The sequence below is a fragment of the Engystomops pustulosus genome, chromosome 1 (assembly GCF_040894005.1).
Source record: "Engystomops pustulosus chromosome 1, aEngPut4.maternal, whole genome shotgun sequence".
NCBI lineage: Eukaryota > Metazoa > Chordata > Amphibia > Anura > Leptodactylidae > Engystomops > Engystomops pustulosus.
This window is the reverse complement of record NC_092411.1, coordinates 129,284,575-129,305,965: the sequence shown is the minus strand read 5'-3', so window position 1 is coordinate 129,305,965 and position 21,391 is coordinate 129,284,575. Positions and strand designations below refer to the sequence as shown.

Here is a 21,391-nt window from a genome sequence, read left to right as displayed (position 1 = left end):
AGAGTTATGAATGAACAATGTACATTGCACATTGTATTATACAGTATATAAAGAATAAAGAACACAAAGTTCCTATTATTATTATTATTATTATCATGGTGACTCAAAAATGGTCTTGACTCCTTGTAAACTCACATGTGGTAAGGACTGCTCAATGTATTAACACTAGAGATGGGCAAATCGATTCTAACGAATCGGAATTTGGTTAGAATTTCAGGAAAACTTTGATTCACCACGAATCCGAAGTTTACGCTGATTCGTGGGAAAAAAGTTTTTTTCCCCTCCTTTATTACCAAAATGGCTGCGAGCACAACGTGTAACATGGGGCAGAGAACTCTGGGAAGTAGAAAGGAACACCCTCGATCGCATGTGCAGACCTATAAGCCTATCAGCGACAGGCTTATGTGATGTCATACAGCCCTATAAAAACAGGAAGCCATTTTCAATCTCGGCACTTCACACTGCATGTAGTGTGTCTCCAGCGTCTTGATGTTTTTACTGTAGTGCTGTAGCGAATTCTGCCCCAATCCCAGGATGTCCGTTTTGGGGGATCTGTATACCCCAAATAGCAGTTCTATTTAGTTGCTGAAGTGAACAGGAAGAAATCTGTGTAAAATCCACATACTTTCTGAAGTGATTTCTGCTTCAATCTCAGGGTGTCCATTTTGGGGGATCTGTATATCCCAAATAGCAGTTATTTTTTGTTACGGAACTGAATAGGAAGAAATCTGTAAATTCCACATACTTTCTGTAGTGATTGAAGGATCAGTGGATCCTCAGGACCACAGCGGGAGGCGGTACTAGCTGACACCTGGAACCAGAGTCTAAGTGGCACCTGGTCTTTACCAGAGCCCGCCGCAAAGGGGGATGGACTTACTATGGCAGGGTACCACCAGGTTGTTCCACAGGTGCGACTAGTCCGCGGTGGCAGACGAGGTCGAGGTACCTTAATGGAAGACAGTCTCGTGTTTGGGTCCAGGCACAGGGTCAGGGCAGGAGCCAAAGATGCAGGGTCAAGAGCAATCTGGGGTCAGCAACGTGAGGTCCAGGCAGATTGGAATGGGAACACAGGCACACGGGACACAGGAACACAGCAACATGGAGGAACATGGCAACAAAGGACTCAGGAGCAGGAACACACAGGAACGCGGAATACACAGGAACGCAGTAATACACAGAAACGCAGGAATACACAGGAACACAGCTTTTTCTAAGGCACAAAGATCCGGCAGGGTTTGCAGGAAGAGGCAAGGTTAAATAGATTACCTGAAAATGGGCAGTGCCAATTAGTGGCGCGCTGGCCCTTTAACTCTCTTAAAGGCGGCACGTGAGCCCTAGGAGTCAGGAACGCACGTGCACGGCCAAAGAGGGCAGAGCAGGAACCAGGACCCGTGAGTTGCGCATGCGACACGCTGGCGGTGAGTGCGGGGCACATGTGACCCCACGATATGGGTCGCGGGACCACTCATTTTATAGTATGTTACGGTGCACAATATGAACATGTAAATGGATGGCCATATTGCTATTGTAATAACTGGGGGGGCCTGTATGCTACACATAGGGGCTTACTTACTAAGGGTCCGCCGACGCACTTTCGTCGTACATTCCGCCATTTTTTGGTTTGCACGGCTGTGACAGGTATTTAACAGGGGATTGTGTCGCATGCGATCAAATTGTGGCACAGCTGCGCTGGCTTTCACACAACAGAAATCGGGGGCGGGCCGTCGGACAATCCAACTGATTCGGACTGAGCGTGGGATTTAACTTTCAAATTGTGTCGCAAGATCAAGCACTTACATACACCAAGAAGAAGAGGGTTAACTCCGTCGGACCTGAGCGAGGAAGCCAGACATGCAGGATATCGGGCGCATCTTAGTGAATTGCGGCAGAGTGCATGATCGTTGGACAATGCACTTTCGTTGAACTCCTCGGACCAGGTAAGTAAATGTGCCCCATATTTGTTAACATAATTTTTATTTTGGTATGTTGTACTGCACATGACCAAATATTTTTGGGGTGTGGAACAAATCCTCTGCGTTTCAATTATTTCCTATAGGAAAACTTATTTTGATATGTGAGCGATTTGGATTACGAGCACAGATTCCTTTTATAATCCAAGGTATTTGGTCATTGTGGAAAAAATTGTCTGGGTTTCCTATGGGAAAACTTGCTTTTATATACAAGTGATTTGGATTACAATACTCATATGAATTGTGTTCATTATCCAATGTTGCATAGTACTTATAATTTGGTAAAGAGTACTCACCATGTCAGACATGTCAGACCCTTGACCTTGACCCTGAACAGATATAAAAACAAAAAAAACATTAAGATGTTCCCAATCTATCAAAATATAAAATCAGTTATTCCCGTCGGTAAATCCTCAACAGAAAAGACCGCCCAAATGTCTAAAACACCATTTTTTTGCAACAAATAAAAAATGTAATAAAAAGAGATCAATAGGTCATACATTCCCCAAATGTACATCCTGAAAATAATGGTACCTTACAAGGGCCATAACCCATAGCATGAAAACATTATTAGCATCATTTGGAGTGCACAGCACCAGCTGTAAAGCAGAGCCCACAGGAAAATGGCGTAGACATTTTTTTTGTCAATTTAACCACATTTGAAATCTGTTCCTGATTCCCAGTACACGTAATGGAATATTTAATACCGTGACTAGTAAGTACAATTTGTTAAGCAAAAACATAAGCCCGTATACAGCCGTGTACAAGTAAAAATAAAAAAGTAATGGATTTTTAAAAGAAAGGAACAAAAAATGGAAACGCAAAAATGAAAAAAATTGCATTGTTAGGAAGAGCTTAATAAAAACCTACCATCAAGAATATAATATTAAGGTAGATCTAATGGTGGGTTCCTAGTATATTTTTAAGCCCTAAACTATCTTTCTTTAGCTCTATAATACTTTATAACCTTACCTACACGTTATCTAACTAATATCCTAGCAGAGGCCACTGGGGCCCCAGTTGTCCTTTGCTGTCCCTTCTACCTAGTCTTCCTAGTCACATTTTTGTCTATCAGCTGACTTCTTCGGTTACTGCACATGTGCATTAGCTCAGGCTCGAATGCCAGGCATGTGCATATTGTTACTTCTGACAGAAGTACGACAGCATAGGCTACTGGGGCATTGAGCAGTATAGTAAAAATGAAGGTAGATTTGCTTTCTTTTTTAAATATATCACACAGAAACAAAATATAATCAACAGAATTTGTACAACTCTAAATTTTTCCATTAAAAGCTACAAATAAATCTAGAGAAAACAAGACCCAATATAGCTATGAATATAGTCAAAGTAGTAAGGGGTTAATGTACAATTTCCCAAAACTAATGCACACCATGTCTAAAAACTATTCATGTTTGAAATATAGCATGCATGCAGATCTTCAAATATATGATATTCATAGTCGAAAAGACTGTGGTTGATTATCCACAGTCTTTCAGCTCCATTCAATTGTAAGGGAGTTTTGAAAATTGAAAAGCACAGCAGTTGGCTATCCTCAACACTACCAGACAGGGTTAGACTGGCCCGGTGGAGGACCAGAGGATCGGCACCTGGCTCTGTGGTAGGGGCCTCTGACCCTATAGGATGCCCCTGCCAGTTCTAGTATGGCACAGGCCACTTGTGCACCGTTGCTGTACCAAATGTATCAATGGCATTGTCATCCGTAAGAATTTTCTGTATTTTCATGACTATAAAAATTGTAGATTCACACTGAAGGCAACTATAAATTAACACATGTGAAATTATATACTTAACAAAAGTGTGAAACAATGGAAAATATGTCTTATATTTTAGGTTCTTCAAAGTAGCCACCTTTTGCTATGATTACTGCTTTGCACGCTCTTAGCATTCTCTTAATGAGGTTGAAGAGGGAGTCACCTAAAATGGTCTTCCAACAAAAGTTCCCAGAGATGCTTAGCATTTATTGGCCCTTTTGCCTTCACTCTGCGGTCCAGCTTACCCCAAATCATCTCAATTGTGTTCAGGTCTGGTGACTGGTGCCATAGCACCCCATCACTCTACTGCTTGGTCAAATAGCTCTTACACAGCCTGGAGGTGTGTTTGGGGTCATTGTCCTGTTGAAAAATTAAATGAAGGTCCAACTAAACGCAAACCGGATGCAATTGCAGACATGTGCTGCTGGGAGCTGAAGACATCATGATTGGTGGAAAATTCTGCAGCCATAAGTCATGATAGGGAGAAGTAATCAGAACTTCTGGAATCAAAGGATAAGACATGCCACTTGTGAGGTAAAAGATCCCAATGGAGCTGACACTTACATCCCTGACCACAGCCCTGCCCCCAGGAGGAAGCCCACAAAAGCAGGGGTAACTCTTATAACATCCTTAACACTAATGCCGTGACATATGGTCACTACCAGCTCAGTATATAAACAGAAAGCCGTGCACTGGAAGAGAGGGAAGGAGAAATTCTGTATTAGTTATTCCACTACCCTACCCGTGCCTAAAAATTCCCTGATCTCACACTATTGCAATGTAAGTAATATTTCTATGTAGCGGTAGGGTATGCCCCCAGAATCAATTTCTCTGGTGGCCCCAAGAACCCCTGCTACCTGATACAGTGAAAACTAATGTTTTCTTTAAGCATTATAACAAAAAACTATATAATACATTACCTAGCTGTACTGACCAGAATAATGCTTACTTGCTATTCATGCAGTACAGTAAATAATCCATAATTATTTTCTAAAACTGATATAAGATTATTTCAGTTTTTTACTTATTGCTCCAAGAAATAAATAAAACTAGGCAAGAAAGTTTTGCAAAAATAAAAAGGTTTTAAATATCATGCTACGTTCACAAACTTCTACAGATGACATAAACGTGTTTGCTCATAAACTCAAGAAGGAAACATGCTTTAAACCTATCTATGCCTAGATAGGTGAAAGAACAGAAATAGTTTAAATGTTTGAAGGTAAGGTAGTTCAAACCCTGTACAGCATTTAGAGATAAACTTACAGTAAGCAAACCTACTGTTCTTTTATTATACCACTGTAGAGGTCACTGTACAGGAGGGGTAGATAAACTGTGACCATCGCTTATTGTAAATGTTGGATTCTATAAAAGTGGCTTCATTGTAATTTTGCCTTTGAAGAAAAAGTTTACAAAATATAGATATAACCATGATAAGAAAAAAGTTAACAAAATGCTTAACTGTATAGCGACACAGGAAAAAAAAGATCATCCAAATTAGCGGCCCATTGCCGCAGTTGGAGAATGTTTTTTCCTCCTCCGAATAGCATTGGCACACAGACAGTAGCAGGAGACGGCTGTTACATACAGCCTAGTGCCTTTCAAGTCTGTCCTGCAGGGAGACCTCTCAGCTCGCGATCCTGGGGTGTCAGTGGGTTGATGTGGCATCTGGAGACCTCCGTTTCTGCCATGTAAGATGTCCAGTCCAAGACTGGGTCTCATAAGCAAACTGTCAGTAAAATACAGATACAATACAATGCAGTACAGTAGTAACACTGGAATGTACTGTATGAGGGATCAAGGTATACCCAGTGTAAGTATCCTAAAAGGACAGTAAAAAAAAGTTTAAAAGTTTTTAAAAATATAAATTAATAAAAAAATTAACCACACACTATATATAATTCTATTTTGCATTTACAAAAATAAATAATAAGACCAACCCCAGCAATTTTAGTGTTTCCTACTTCCTAATGTAATAGAAAGAGATTCAAATGAGTGTTGAAATGTACCCTGTAATAGTACCAATCTTGCCAATATCTATTCCTGCAATAAACAAGCCCTAATATTCCTTTTTTGATTGAGGAATAAAAGCGTTAAAGTTCTCTGAATATGGTGACACATAACAAATCATTAAAAAAAGTTTTATTTGCTAAAGTAGTGTTAAGGTCAGAGGTAGTGGACTTACTGAACCACCACGAGCAATGATGTAAGCCAATACCTGGGAGCAGAGTCTAAGTGGCACGCGGGATACCACCGGGTTTCTCCACCTGCATGATTTTGTTTGCGGTGATGGTCAAGATGAGGTACAGAAACAGCAGGCTGCAGAGAATCGAGGTCAAATCAAAGGTCACAACAGAAAATCACATAAGTCCCAAAGTCAAGCTTTCTCTCAGGTTATGAGGCACAAAGATCCATCTGGGGTTAGAGTAGAGGCCAGCTATTTATCAGGTCATCAGCCAGCCAGCGCCAATTAGAAGCACACTGGCCCTTTACATTTCACAGAGCTGGCTCGTGCGCACCCTTGGAGGAGGGGAGGGGTGCCTTGGATCACAGCCATCGCTGGAGCTTGGAAAGTTGAGTGAGGCTGCGGCTACCGAATATGGGTCGCAGGAGCACCCGTGACAAGTAGTAAAGCATAAGAAAACTTGTACATGTCTCCTTAATCCTACTAACCTATAGAATGTTTATTATACTGTATGGTGAACATTTTAATTAAAATACAAGTGACAAAACAGCTGATTTATTCTGCTCTGCTGCAGGAAAGAGTAAAGACATTTGAATCACCCTATTTTTACCATAAAAATGAACTCATTGGAAAATATAAATCTTACCACAAAGAATAAGCCCTCATATACCCAAGTCAGATTAAAAGTCATGTCTTAATTAGAGTTGGTAAAAATGTAAAAAAGGTCTGTGTCCTAAAGGCCATTTTAAACCATATTCTTGAAGGACATCTACCACCAGGATTGTAAACCAAGCAAATGGACGTACTGATATGTGCCCACCATTGAAGCATCTGTTCTTCTTTAAGCTTCCTATGCTCTTGTTTTTCAGAAAAAAAGGCTTTAAAACAATGCAAATGAGACTGAGAGGCTCCAGGTTCCATTAACACCTTGTGGGGAATTGCTCTGGTAGTTGACTGGTAGCAGTGCAGGAAGCAGTGACACACGCAGGTTTAAAAGTCCAACTTAAGTGTTTATTCACACTTGCAAAACAGAACACAAATTCAGCCTTGGCTTAGGCACATGCAAAAAACATTATAAAAGTAATTCCTGCCCGGCTAGGCGCTGTCTAATACATTTTGAGGACCATAGCTATCCGGGTACCAGGCTGCCTGGCACACGCTCTTGGCCAGCAGCAAGACAGGAGACCCTCAGTTACCTTTGCTGTGAGAATGCAATCTCGCTTTCAGCTCTCCAGGTAGGGCCTCTCCTACTGCTTCTGGCCTGCAGACTAAATCAGGCCCTAACGAGGCCTGTGACCCGCACCTGTGGGCAATTCACAAACCCAGGACCGAAGCCCGGGTGGAGTAGGAGTCCCACTACCAGCCTACCCCTACTCCATAATAAGCAGGCCCAGTACGGACATTACAAATGTGTCTGTGTTAGCTAGGCCAACACAGACAAAACAGACTATTCCTGCTTATCATGTCTGCATTAACCCTTGGGTTACTGCAGACAAACCCAGGGCTTTTACCACCAGCATTTCATCTGCCTGTAAGACAGATAGGGGTTTTCCCACACAACACCTCTCACTTTCTCACAACCTATAGAGCCTGGAGCCCCTCATGTTCATGTGCATCATTTTAAAAGCCTTTTTTTGTAAAAACCAGGAATTAGGATGCTAACAGAAGAGTGTATCCTGCCAGAGCGGGTAAACACCAGCATATCGGTGTGCTTGGTTTACAATCGTTCATCCTGGTGGTAGATGTCCTTTAAGATATTAAGAAATATGTTTAACCTAAAAAACTTGATTTTAAAATTAGATCATATTCTAAAGACACAATACATTGAAAGGAGGAAGGAGACACTTATATTTTGCATGCGTCCAGGGCAGACTGCTAATAAAAAACATTTATGCTACGCTTTTGTGCATCATTATACTAAAATAAAAAAAATAGCAAGGCTTAATGTTACTACTCTGTTTTTTGTACATAGTAGCCACACTGAGAACAACCTAAGGGCTTCTTTTGGCACTGTTGGACCACAGTTGTCATAGTCGGTGCCCTAATTTGCTGATCCCTCCAACAGACACTCTTATCTTTTGTAGGTCAGATATGCTGGAAATTGTTTATTTCTCAGTTTGACCAACTAAAGCTGCTGTTCTGCATTGTCGAGCATAAAAAAACAGCCGTATGCGGTTATCAGGAGCTGAAACGCTTTTTCCAGCAATTTCATTTTGTCACTGTCCATGTCATCTTAGGAATTAATGTATTATTTGTATAGCTCTCATTAGGGTTTATTATAACTGCTAAAAGCTTTTGCTGATGCTGCAATCCTATAAGGTATATAAGGTGTATAGAAAGTCTTCAGAATATGTCTGTTACAGGTAAGTGATATGAAGACTGTGTGATCCTGTCTTTTGTTTTTCACATATTTCAAAATGAAGATTTTGAAAAAAATCAAAAATGAATATGGTTCTTCATTACAGTATCAACGTTTAGGAAAAGAGAACGGATTTCAATGTTGTGGTCGTAAGAAAATGAAAAATAAATGTCACATCATTACAGTTTAAAAACAGCCTATAGATGGCACACAGGATTTTAAATACATTAAAAGAAAGAATCCTGAGATGAAATGATTCTAAAAAGAAGTAGCAAAGTAGCAAAGAATCAATATTACAATATCAATATTACATTTTCAATATTGTTATGTTTATTTCTGTTCCGTCTAGTAAATTCAGGCAAGCAGAACATGCACAAAACGCAGCATTACATTTTATGAAACCAAGTGTGTGGACCTATGTGAAAAAGCTTAGTGCTTATATAGCAAGACAAGTTGTAGTGAGGGTAGTTGAGAAACAGGGGGACATGCAGGATGAAGAAAAGAGGATGACATGGGAGTGCAAGCTTTAATCTGCTTATAGTTCCCTTTAGCTAAAAAGTGCCTTTTACTGTCTCTCTTATAAGGTACAAAGATCTTGAGCACCAGCATCAATAGGCAGATATTTTGCATAACAGAAGATTAAGCTTTTACACTATGAAAGACTGCGACACACTGGGAGGGAGGAAGTGCTTCTGTTCAGTTTAAAAGCCTGTGAAGCTGCATGGAGGGGCTTTGGTAAGGCCCTTTCTACACTTGTGTTTTTCATGCGCGTGTTCTGCGCATGAAAAATGTATTGAAATTGCATTGAAAATGCATTGAAAAAGAGTGTGAAAAACCGAAACACTGAACAAACTGACTGAAAACTGATTAACCCTTTCAGGACCTGGCCCTTTTTTGTTTTTTCATTTTCATTTTTTACTCCCCATGATCAAAAATCCATAACTGTTTTATTTTTCCATGTACAGAGCTGTGTGATGGCTTATTTTCTGCGTAACAAATTGCACTTCATAGAGATGGTATTGAATATTCCATGCCGTGTACTAGGAAGCGGGAAAAAAATTCCAAATGCAGTGAAATTGGTAAAAAAAACGCATTTGTGCCGCCTTCTTGTGGGCTTGGATCTTATGGATTTCACTGTGCGCCCCAAATGACATGTCTACTTTATTCTTTGGGTCGGTACGATTACAGGGATACCAAATTTGTATAGGTTTTATAATGTTTTCATACATTTAAAAAAATTAAAACCTCCTGTGCAAAATTTTTTTGGGGGATTTTGCCATCTTCTGGCGCTAGTAACTTTTTTATACTTTGGTGTACTGAGCTGTGGGTGGTGTCGTTTTTTGTGGATTTTGATGACGTTTACAATGTTATCAATTTTAGGACTGTTCGACCTTGTGATCACTTTTTATAGAATTTTTTAATTTTTTTAAATGACAAAAAAAGTGCCATTTTCGACTTTGGGGGCGATTTTCCGTTACGGTATTAAGCGCAGTGAAAAACCGTTAAACACCTATTGTGTTTACGATTTTTACTGTTTATTTATATTTATATCAGTTCTAGGGAAAGGGGGGTGATTTGAGTTTTTAGGGTTTTTTATTATAATTTTTTTTTTTTAACTTTTTTTTTATTTTTATTTTTAGTACTTTTCAGACTCCCTAGGGTACTTTAACCCTAGGGGGTCTGCACGATCCTATCATATACTGCCATACTACAGTATGGCAGTATATGGGGATTTTACTACTCATACATTACAATGTGCTGATAGCACATTGTAATGCATGGGTTAACCCGAAGTAGCCTCGGGTCTTCGCGAGACCCGAGGTTACCATGGCGACGGATCGCCGCTCCCCGATGACGTCACGGGGAGCAGCGATCCTCGAAAAGATGGCGACGTCCACGCGCCGCCATCCTTTTGAAGCCGCTGGCAGCATTGCTAGCACCGATCGCGGGTGTTACCGATAAGCCTTTGCTTAATATGCAGCAAAGATTTACCGGCTATGGAGAGGGCTCGGCGCGTGAGCCCTCTCCATGCACCCGCGGCCGACCCGTGACGTGCAATTACGTCACAGGTCGTGAAAGGGTTAAGCTCTGATATGAAATGTCAGTTTTTCACTGACCAAACGCAAATGTGGAAGGGGCCTAACACATTTTGCATCAAAGTTCAATCAGTTTTCAGTCAGAGTTTGTTCAGTGTCATTTTTAATGCAATTTCAATGCATTTATCACGCGCAAATAATGCGTGTGAAAAGGACTCAGGACTGAGCTCTATCTTTTCTATGGCAATGAATGTGTGAAAAACGCATTGCACTTGCATTGAACTTGCATGTGTCTCAGAGTGCAATGCATTTTTGATGCGTCTCCATAGACTTGTATGGTGCGTTTTTCACGCGCGTGACTTCCAAAAGTAGAGCATGCTGAGATTTAAACATACGTTTTAAAAAATGCGTGTGTGTGCGTGAAAAAAAATGCAAGTCTGAAGAAGCCCGTTGATTACAATTACTTATACAATTACTTGTACGTACCCGGTCCTGTTGCGATCGAGATCCTGTCCGACGAGGATTAAGTCCGCCGCGATTCACTTAGATGGTGCGCCCGAGATCCTGCATGTTTCAGTTCCCCGCTGAGTTTACCTTCTTTTTCCCGGTGCATGTAAGTGCATTGTCTTGCGACACAATTTAAATTTTAAATCCTGCGGTTTTTCCGAATCAGTTGAGTTGTTTGATAGCCACGTCTCCTGATTTGTGTCGCATGAAAGTTGGCGTACGCCAATAGCCCCTGTTAAATGCGTCACAAATCGGAAATAGTAGGAAACACAACATAAATGCGGTGTGCGGACCCTTAGTCAGGGGCGTTGCTAGGGTCGCAAAACATGCGGGGGACGGGCCCCAATGCATATGTACCAAATTTTCAGTAATATTCACTCATGTACATAACCTGTAATAATAACAATAATAACAACTGTACCTAACATATACAGCTACAGGCCCGGCATCACCATGTCTCCTCTTCAACCACTTGTCCTCCCTGTGAAGTTCACCACACAGACATCTTATGTTCTTTATTGTGCCATCATCTTGTTCGCAAAACAGTGTTATCCTGCTGCTACCCCTAACACTTTCTCTCCTTTACTATAAGGCCCTTTTCACACACACATGTATGCTTTGCCTGGGCAAGGACTGCTGGAGGGGGACGAGTGCTCCTTACTCCTTCCCTGTACATAAGAAGCCGTGCAGCCTGGCCGTTCTTACTGGAAATATTTGTTTTCCAGCGGCGGCACGGTGACACAAATGTGTGCTCACCATGCTGGACTTTGCTATTGCCACCAGTAATGTCCCCCTCAGCCCCCTATAAGGTCCCCCATAGACCCCCCCCCCCCCCAGTGTCCTCCACAGCCCCAACTAAACAGTTCCCCTCAACCACAAGTAAAGCCCACGGCCACAAGTAAGGTTCTCTGCAGACAATTGTAAGGTTCCCCGCAACAACCTGCAATGTTCCTCGCAGCCTCTTGTAATGTTCCCCTCAGCCCCCTGCAATGTCTCCCACAGCCCCTGCAATGTCTCCCACAGCCACCTGCAATGTCTCCCACAGCCCCCTGCGGCCCCCTACAATGTCCCCCACAGCCATCTGTAATGTCCCCCACATCCCCCTCTAAAAAGTCCTCCGAAGTCCCTCATGTCCTCATAGCCGCCCTTTAATGTCCCCAGCTTCAAGTAATGTACCCCACAGCTCCCCCCCATGTGCTCATAAATCCCTATAATGACATCTGCAGCCCCCATGTCTTCATAGGCCCCAGTAATGCCTTTAGCTGCAAGTAATGTCCCTCACAACCCCCCCCTTCCCAGGTCCTCTTAGCCCCCTGTAATGTTCGTCACAGTCTCCTCAAAGTGCCACTGTATAATTAAAAAAACAAACATAATCACTCTTGTCTTCCATCTGTCTTCTCACAAGACTGAGGGGCGGTGACGTCATCAGCCGGCGTCTCCTGCTCCCAGCAGCTGTAGTGAGCTGCTAGAAGCAGGAGACGCTGTGTGATCACGTCTCCTGCTTTCTGTAGAGGAGAACGGAGCTGGCGGCTCTGTTAACCACTACAGTGCTGAGGAAATTTGCCCAGGCACCTGGACATTCGGGGCACGGGCCAAAAGATTCGGGGCTCAGGCCCCGGATCTTTTGACCTAGCGACGCCCCTGCCCTTAGTAAATAAGCCCCAATGGGTTAGAGTGCAATGCAAGATCTGCGTCAAAAGGACGTGAAAAACGCAAGTGTAGAAGGGGCCTTAGTGTCCCAGGTTTATGATGATTGATTTTGATGGTAGATTTTCTTTAAAGGATAAACCACAGTATCTCAGTCATCTCACCAGTCTATGAAGTCCTTAATTCAAAAAGACTTCAAGAACATCAAAGGGATTTTTGCAACTCTCATAGGATCCTTTATGTTCTTCTTTCCCTTACAATGTTTCTGCATTGTTTCTATTTCTATCAAACGGAAGAGCTTTAAATGCCAAATGAAACACACTGCAGTAATAGTCTCTCTGTGTCACCAAACCAGTATGACTTTGCACTAGAGCTAAAGGTGTTATCCGAAAACCACTGAAGGTTTTTGCCCATTAACTCCTGTACAAGGATATGGACTTCACTGCATCAAGGTCATTAGACCTTGGAATACTTCTTGCTATAGTCCACAGTCAAGTAGAATCCTATCTGCTTTTGATCAAAGCAATCTTGAGGCTGCCCGAGGTCATAGACTGAACCACATTGGTGCTCAGCTCTAGACAGCACAAGACGCTCAATTTCACTTAGAACTATATAGAAAAAAGGTGCACCACTCACCGATTAATAGACATCCATTTTATTTCATCTAAAGGTAAAAACATTTCATCTAACGGTAACATCTAACGGTGCCAGAGGTACAGCTGGGTCTTTTTTCAGACAAAAGCCAATGTTAAAGATTTTTATCTTTGGATGAAATCAAATGGATGGCTTTTATTCTGTGAGAGCCGCACCTTTTTTATATACCTCTTGTAATAGCCCATGTGTAGGTGAGACCTGTCTGTCTAGGGCTAACAGGCATGGTCAAAGATATAGGACGAGGTAAGGACAGGCAGTGTTTGGACATAGTTAATAACCCAGGTGATAATACAGTGCAGACAGAATTGATTTAAAAAAAAGCCAGGGGTCGTATACAATACCTTCAAATGATCTGGAGCTTGGAAACTTTTTGCTCAGAGAGTTGCCTTTAACAGCCCCCAGATTCAGGAGATTGGCAAGGAGCCAACTGCAAGTTAGTGGACCAAACAGACTGCGGCATACTTCTACATCAGACATTGCCTGCTATAGAATTGTATGCTGGTGCAGCCGCTCCTCCAAATACATGAAGAGGCCGCAGACTCCGCATGTATACAGTGGCGCCGATGGGGCTGGGTGTTCTTCATATGCTGGCACACAAGCACTGGCATATGATAAATGTCCCCCACTGTTCTTGTCCAAGGCCAGCAATGCACAATGTTCTTCTGCGTTCTTTTTTAAATGTCTCACCATCAGTCCTCGGATCTATAGAATCCTCCAAGCCAAGTGATGAAACAAATCTTAATCTGTGTACAAAACAAATTTTGAAGGGCTATGACCAACATCATCAGTGTAGAAAAATGATGTCAAATAATTGTGAAGTAACTGGATACACTTGATTGTGGGATGTTTTATTAGTCTTCAGAGCATCTGTGGCAGCTATTGTAGGGAATGGATAGGTGTGTAAAACAATAGGTATTATCTAGCAATAACAATAGCTTATACAATCAGATGTTCCTTATTAAATGGAAACTCATCAAGAAGATACACAATAAACCTTGGCTCCACCCACTTGTGTGTTACCATTGCGGGGTTCAAGGAATTGTGAAAAGATCTGCAGTTTCCGACACAATGCCTCACTGCTAAATTCATCATGCATTGAGAGGGACAGCATTCTGAAGGACAGGAAGTGGACAGAAAGAGGACTTCCTGTCATCTCTGGCCAGGATTTGAAGAGACACTTGAGCTGTCAATCAAAAAAGGAAGGCATGGTTCGCTGGCAAACTAGAGAAAACATGAAAAAAGAGTTCACATACCCTTTGGCTTGTCTGAAGGGTGGATCCGCTCAAGATGGTGCTTCCACGGCGTCTGGCATAACGATAAAGTCCAAGAAAGCCGGAGCACGTTTGGAATAAAAATCACATAGTTTTATTGGGTATCCATTAAAAATGTTGCACTAGGCATGTGCTAACAAAGTGCAGGTATACGACCTACGCGTTTCAGCTTAAAACAAAGCCTTAATCATGGTCTGACATTTTAATGGATACCCAATAAAACTATGTGATTTTTATTCCAAACGTGCTCCGGGTTTTTTGAGAAAAATTTCTAGAGAAAACATGACTTCACTTCAGAAATTGACTCATGTATACTCATACTCACCTGTTTTTAAAAGGAAGACAAGATTCCTAAATATACTCAGGATAACAAACTAACACAATGGGGCACTGTTGAGGGGGGAATGGTGAACTGTTTGTCTGTCTGTGTGTTTGTATCTTTTCTTCTTTTTTCTCCTCCTGCTGGCCAGCATCCCTTTGTCTCTGTCCACTATTGTTTCAACAGACAAACCAGTTCAGCAGTCACCACTCAGCATTACCTGATCTTACCCGTGTGTGTGCAAAACCTGAGCAGAGGGTGAGCTGGGGTTATATAGCTGCACCTGATTACTGCCAGGTGATGCAGAGCGGAAGCCATGAGATATGTATTTGTATTTCTTACTTTGGTTACTTTTTGTATTTGGAAACTCCCCATTATTTTTATATTGTTTATTATTCTGTATTGTGGTGTTTTGTATATTAAGTAAGAAATATATCTTTGTGATGTTTGTTGTTAAATGTGCAACCCAGGGGTGTATCCCTTTAAGACTCAAGGGAAATAGATGGTCTCTAGGTCAGAGTGTCTGATCTGACTAAAGGGGAGCTGCTTGTTCCAAGGTAGCTGCAACCTGACCCCTGAATTATCTGCATTTTTGTTCTGTTGATTTTATTTTTGTGCAAATAAATGCAAGCCTTTTCTTTGGACCTGAAGCCTGAGTAAGGCCGCAGTCACACGTACCGCTAGGCGTCCGTCATAATGCGACACTAGCGCACAGGGGGAGGTCCTCGGCCGATCGTGTGGAAACGCATGTGCGTTCGGGCCGAGAACCTCCCCCTGTGAGCTAGCGTCGCATTATGAACGGACACCTAGCGGATCGGGTGACCGCGGCCTCAAGAGTTCTTTCTTTTAACGGCCAGAAGACCCCACATCTCAACAGGCACATTTACTTACCCGGTCCGGAGGAGATCCAAGATTCAAGAAGATCGTGCGCCCGATATTCTGCATGTGTCGCTTCCCCGCTCAGGTCCGCCGAAGTTCACCATCTTCCTCCCGGTCCATATAAGTGCATGGCTTGCAACACAATTTTTAAGTCAAATGCTGTGCTCTGTTCCAATCCATTGAATCGTCCCCCCCTGATTTGTTTTGCATGAAAGCCTGCCCCGATGCGCCAAAATCCGATTGTGGGAGACACAATCCCCTCCTAAATCCTTGTCCCAGCGTTGCAATCCTGTAAACGTCAGAAAACCCAATGGAAATGCGGCCAGGGGAACCTTAGTAAATAAGCCCCATTGTCTAGTTCAATTTTAACCCCTTCCAGCTCCGCGGTGAATCGGAGCTGAACCGGCATCGGGATACATGGGGTACCAGCTGTAACTAACAGCCGACACCCCAGTGTAACACCCACGGTCGGGGTGGCTCCGATCGCGGGTGTTCAACCCATTAAATGCCGGGGTCAGCACAACCGTGACATTTAACCTGCCTTCTGGGGGTCTTTCCCCCACGATCGCCCCAAAGGCGCACCGATGGTTGCTATGTATTGCAGGATATTATCATGAACAAGCATTCAGATGATTGCTTGTTTATGTCCCATGGTGGAAACTGTGAAAAAAAAAAATCTTATTCAATAAAAAATAAAGCAGTAAATCAATAAAAATGCCCATGAGCCCCATAACATATAAATAGACAGAATAAAAGTAAGTCATTATTGAACCCGCACGATGAACGCCATAAAAAAAAACTGTAAAAAATGGCCAAAAAACGGCTTTCCCTTCTGCGCCTCGCTGTGCACCCATAAAACATATAACGGCCACATTTGGGGGGGTCTCTGTACTCGGGAGAAATTGCAGAACAAATTGTATGGTGGGTTTTCTCTTTTTATCTTTTGGAAATGTGTACATTTTATGGCTAAATGAACATATAACCAACTAAATTTCACCTCCATTTTGATTCAATTACTATGAAGATCTCAAGGGGTTAACAATCTTCCTAAGAGCGGTTTCTGATAGTTTGAGGGGTGCAGATTTTAAAATGGGTTGATTATATAGGGGGGTTTTGTTGTTAAATATGTAAAATTTCATTCAAAACAGTATTTATCCCCAAAATAGTCAATTCTGCCGCGTGACATCAAAATAAATTATCCAGACATTTCAAAAATGTCTATACTGCCATACTGTAGTATCACAAGGTGGACAAATAAAATGGCACTTGTCCCCACTAGCAGACTCAGTGACCATAATCAGGGGCCATATAACTGTATGCCTCCAAAGCTGTGTAAGTTTAAAGGGCCATGATTTTCCGTGACCTGAAAAAAGGAAAACAGACGATGGGGGAGGATGGTGCACAAACTTGTACAAACTAAAACCTCCACGACTACTCTTCCTCTGCACGACTACTACTTCTACCCACAAGCACTATTGCTCCTCCCCACAACTGATATTCCTCCTCCTTGCCATGTCTATGCTTCCTCCATATGACTACTGCTACTATACACGACTACTACTATTCCTCCACACTACTACCTCCTACTACTACTATGACTATCAGATCACACTTGAAAGTGTGGTTGTGGGGGAAGGGAAAACTGGACAATGGGGGGGGGGGGTAATAGTGATTTTTGGGGACAGATCGCTAACACCCCTCTCTCCACCAAACATAGAATGGGGGCGTTGGCCCCCAGGTCAAGGATTGCGGTCATTGGCCAGTCTGTATTGATCAATCAAAGTGGTCCTGTGATGTTATTGGAGGGCTTTCGCCTTGCTATCCCGATCATACCGGCCAAGCTGTAACAAAAGAAATTGTACAAAAACACACAAACAAGACCATCACAAATTCAGGAAGCGGCCGCCTCCAATATATGCGATGCTGAGCGCTAAAGAAGTAGGGGGGAGAGTGAGACTGTGTAACCACTTGTAAGGCTGCAAAACGGAGTAAACAGACCCAGGTGTAATTAGCATAATTTTAAAAGTTTATTTTAGAAGGAAGGAAGCCATGGATAACAAATATAAGTAAAATACCACAGTCATGGTGCCCGGATCCATGGGTAAGTGTCCCTGGTTTATCATTTGATTGATTTTTATGGTAGAATCCTTTAAGTCAATAGAAATCAGAGGCACAACATATTATAGGTTATCAGGCATCATGCAAAGCAAGAACAATGACCTGGTCCACTACAATGGAGAAACATCCCTCCATTTATTCACTTGAATGTGACATCGAGCCTCAGTTAGTTTTTAATATAAGCTTAAAGGAAAAGTAATTCTGTGTTGAGTTTTATAACAGATAAAAATATATGGACACCGCTAGTAAGTAACTGCTAAGAATTTTGTAAGTAATATGTATTTTGTGCCATTTTTTGGGGGGAACTTGTTTGATTTATCTTAGAGGGTCTTAAAATTGGCAGCTGAGGTTTTTTGTGACTCAAAAAACTCACAAAAAAACTCACACATTTTTGAGCAACCATTCAAATCTCTTTGCTATCCCACCAAGCGAGTGGTACAATCAATAGATTAACAATTTACCTGTTTTATTTCCTAATTTTATATTTCTGACTGAAAACACAGAACATATGTGAACTTTGCCTTACTAGTGAGGAGCATTATAAGAATGTTATTTGATGCTGCACATCACCAGTTGGGTGGAAAAATGTACAGACAGGTTGCTTTAAAACAATGCAGACTGTCTTACCTTTTTTAGAGCAACATAACTAAGGCTACATTCACACTGCAGTATAGGGGACGTATATATGTCCCCACATGTGTCCTATCTTTACGGCGCTGTGCGTCATACATCGCTATGAAAAGGGCGGGGGTGAGCAGCTCTGACCCCCTCCTCCCCTCCCGGGTGCCACAATGTGCCCGTTGTACTACGGTATGGCGTGCACATCGTCGTGTGAATGTAGCCTTATCTCTATTTATTGTTAAGTGTTGTACTGTACATATAATACTTTGTGGTGAAAGGCTTAATAGGATAGCCTGAACTCCATTCTCTTTAGACCAGTTACTCAGTAACGAGTGTCAAATCCTACTATTGTGTCCGTGAAAATTGTACGAGTTTGGTCAGATTTCAATCCTAGTGCTATCTTACCATTCGTTTGTGTAGTCCTAGCGCAATCCTAGTTGTGTCAGATTTTCACATCTGTGAACTACTTCCTTGAACATGTGAATGCAACCCTTGTGCAGTAATTTTTTTTTTCTCTCACACCCAATGACTTCAATGAGTGAGTTTCACACACAACTCGCATCAGTTTGCAGTTTTCTCTGATAGCACAATAGACTCAGACAGCACTTGTACAAGGAAATTCCTCATTGGAAAGAGACTTTAATGCAATTGTTTTGATATACATGCCCAATTGTGTAGTAAGGTGAACCACTAAATTAAAAGTAAAGTATGGTTCATTTAGTATACATCTGAATTAGGCCCCTTCCACACTAGCGAGTGTGATGCGATGAACTCGCATCACACTCGCAACGCAAGCTGCCGGGAACGCACGGCCCGAACGCTGCACCGCGGGAGTGAACTGACATGCTGAGTTCACTCCCGCGGTGCAGCGTTCGGGCCGTGCGTTCCCGGCAGCTTGCGTTGCGAGTGTGATGCGAGTTCATCGCATCACACTCGCTAATGTGGAAGGGGCCTTATAGCTAGAAAATTGCTAAAATGCAAAAGCAAAACCTGTCACAAAGTTTCCCCAGAAACTAATGCATTGACTGGAGAGGTGGAAAGGCAATAATTCAGAATATAGTATATATTTTTGATCCATCACTGTAAAGCACTCTCCGTTTGGGATTTCCAGTTTTATCTTAGCACACATGGCATGAAATGCAAAAGCAAAACTTGTCACAAAGTTTCCCCAGAAACTAATGCATTGACTGGAGAGGTGGAAAGGCAATAATTCAGAATATAGTACAGGCGGTCCCCAACTTAAGAACACTCGACTTACATACGACCCCTAGTTACAAACGGACCTCTGGATATTGGTAATTTATTCTACTTTAGTCCTAGGCTACAATAAACAGCTATATCAGTTATCAAATGTGTCTGTAATGAAGCTTCATTGTTAATCCTGATTCTTGTGACAACCCAACATTTTTAAAATCCAATTGTCACAGAGACCAAAAAGGTTCTGGCTGGGGTTACAATGATAAAATATACAGTTCCGACTTACATACAAATTCAACTTAACAACAAACCTACAGACCAACAAACCTACAGACCCTATCTTGTATGTAACCCGGGGACTGCCTGTATATATTTTTGATCCATCACTGTAAAGCACTCTCCGTTTGGAAATGCCAGTTTTATCTTAGCACACATGGCATGGACGCTTTATAAGCTGACAGTGTGGCCATCCAGAGATTATCTATTCAGAATCAGCCTTTCCATTTATTATTCATTTCCTCTTAAAAAATAAATTGTGATCTTTTTCTTTAAATTACTATGACTACAAAGCCTGCTATAGTGAGAAACTCATCAGTTCCCCGTGAATGCTCATTGTACATGATACATGGTAAATGCATGCAGTTTGTAAGCCATTTCAGCAGGACTCAATACTTTTTGTCCCTAAAATGTTCAAAGGAAATAATAAAAACACGTCTACAATAATAGTAACATGCGTATTACCACTGCCTCTAAGGAGTTGTTACAAAAAGACTGCCGAACTTGTGTAATAAGTAAATATGTTCTACTGCCCCACTCTATACACTGATGCACATATACGCGTCCTAGTTATAGAGGAGTTATTTTTATTACAGTTTCATCAATACTTTTAGCATATCAAGATGTGACAGAGATATAAATGTACAGCAGGGAAGATGCCCTGCTAGACCACATGATGATAAAATAGGGTAAAAGTATGATGCATACACGGGGGAGTACCTGACCTGTTTCTGCTACAATGTTACGGTGGTCTTCAGGTTACTACCGATTCTCCTTGAAACATGAATTATGTTTGTGGCATGTCTTCTCCGTTTGGTAAATCATGGCATGGAGGATAGTCTTCACACTAGCCCTGCACCATATACAAAACAGCTCTTCCTGCAGAGACTCCTAGGTGATGGATTAGGGGAAGAGCTCCAGGCAGCAGAGATTCTGGAGAAGCTGTCCATGGTGCTGAATCAGCACTGCACAACTTCTGGAGAACATACCCATACTTTGTGTGCCATTTAATATTAGTAAGAAGACCACCATAGATGAGCAGATCATTAAAGATTTATACAATCAAAGGACGGATACAACGGCTTTACACATATGATCTGTAATAACTTTTCTTCTCCATAGCCTTGGAGTAACTTAACTCTATTAATCTGTTGTGCACATGCCTGACCCAAGACTAGTTTCTGTTGAGGGCTGATACAATGTGCAGGCAATTTGTGAGCTGATGCAATGTCATAAATCTTCCATAAAGGATGGAGGGCATGTAGGAGGTATGGATCGGAGTCTGGCCATTCATTATTCATGGGCACTGATCTACTTGGTACCAGTACAAGTGGTATAGCATGTGCCCTGTATAGCATGCATAGCCTCGGAACTACGCCCCTTCTAGAAAGATTCAGTGAAAGTACAGCTGCGGTGGTGTGATCGGAGCCGCTGACCTCTCCCATCCAGGTCACGCTACACACCATCACATCCCTAGCCATATCACAGATATAGGATGTAGCGGCTGGCTGTGACCTTGTCAAGTCCTTGGCGGCCGGTGTGATCTCCATAGAGAGCCGTGCACTTAGGTAGTGATGATCGCG

At 42.1% G+C, this 21,391-nt stretch overlaps 1 protein-coding gene across 2 annotated transcripts in view; it reads left to right on the top strand.

Annotated features, from left to right (window-relative positions):
• The window catches only part of ELAVL2 (ELAV like RNA binding protein 2), a 155,583-nt gene that overhangs the window by 45,496 nt on the left and 88,696 nt on the right, over nucleotides 1-21,391 (top strand). The window contains exon 1 of one of the 2 annotated variants that reach the window (XM_072153332.1): nucleotides 21,267-21,376. The exons of the other annotated variant lie outside the window; for it this stretch is intronic. The gene's annotated coding sequence lies outside the window, so the exon portion shown is untranslated. Of the gene's footprint in view, nucleotides 1-21,266; nucleotides 21,377-21,391 lie in introns of those variants that run through there. 2 annotated transcript variants of the gene reach the window in all.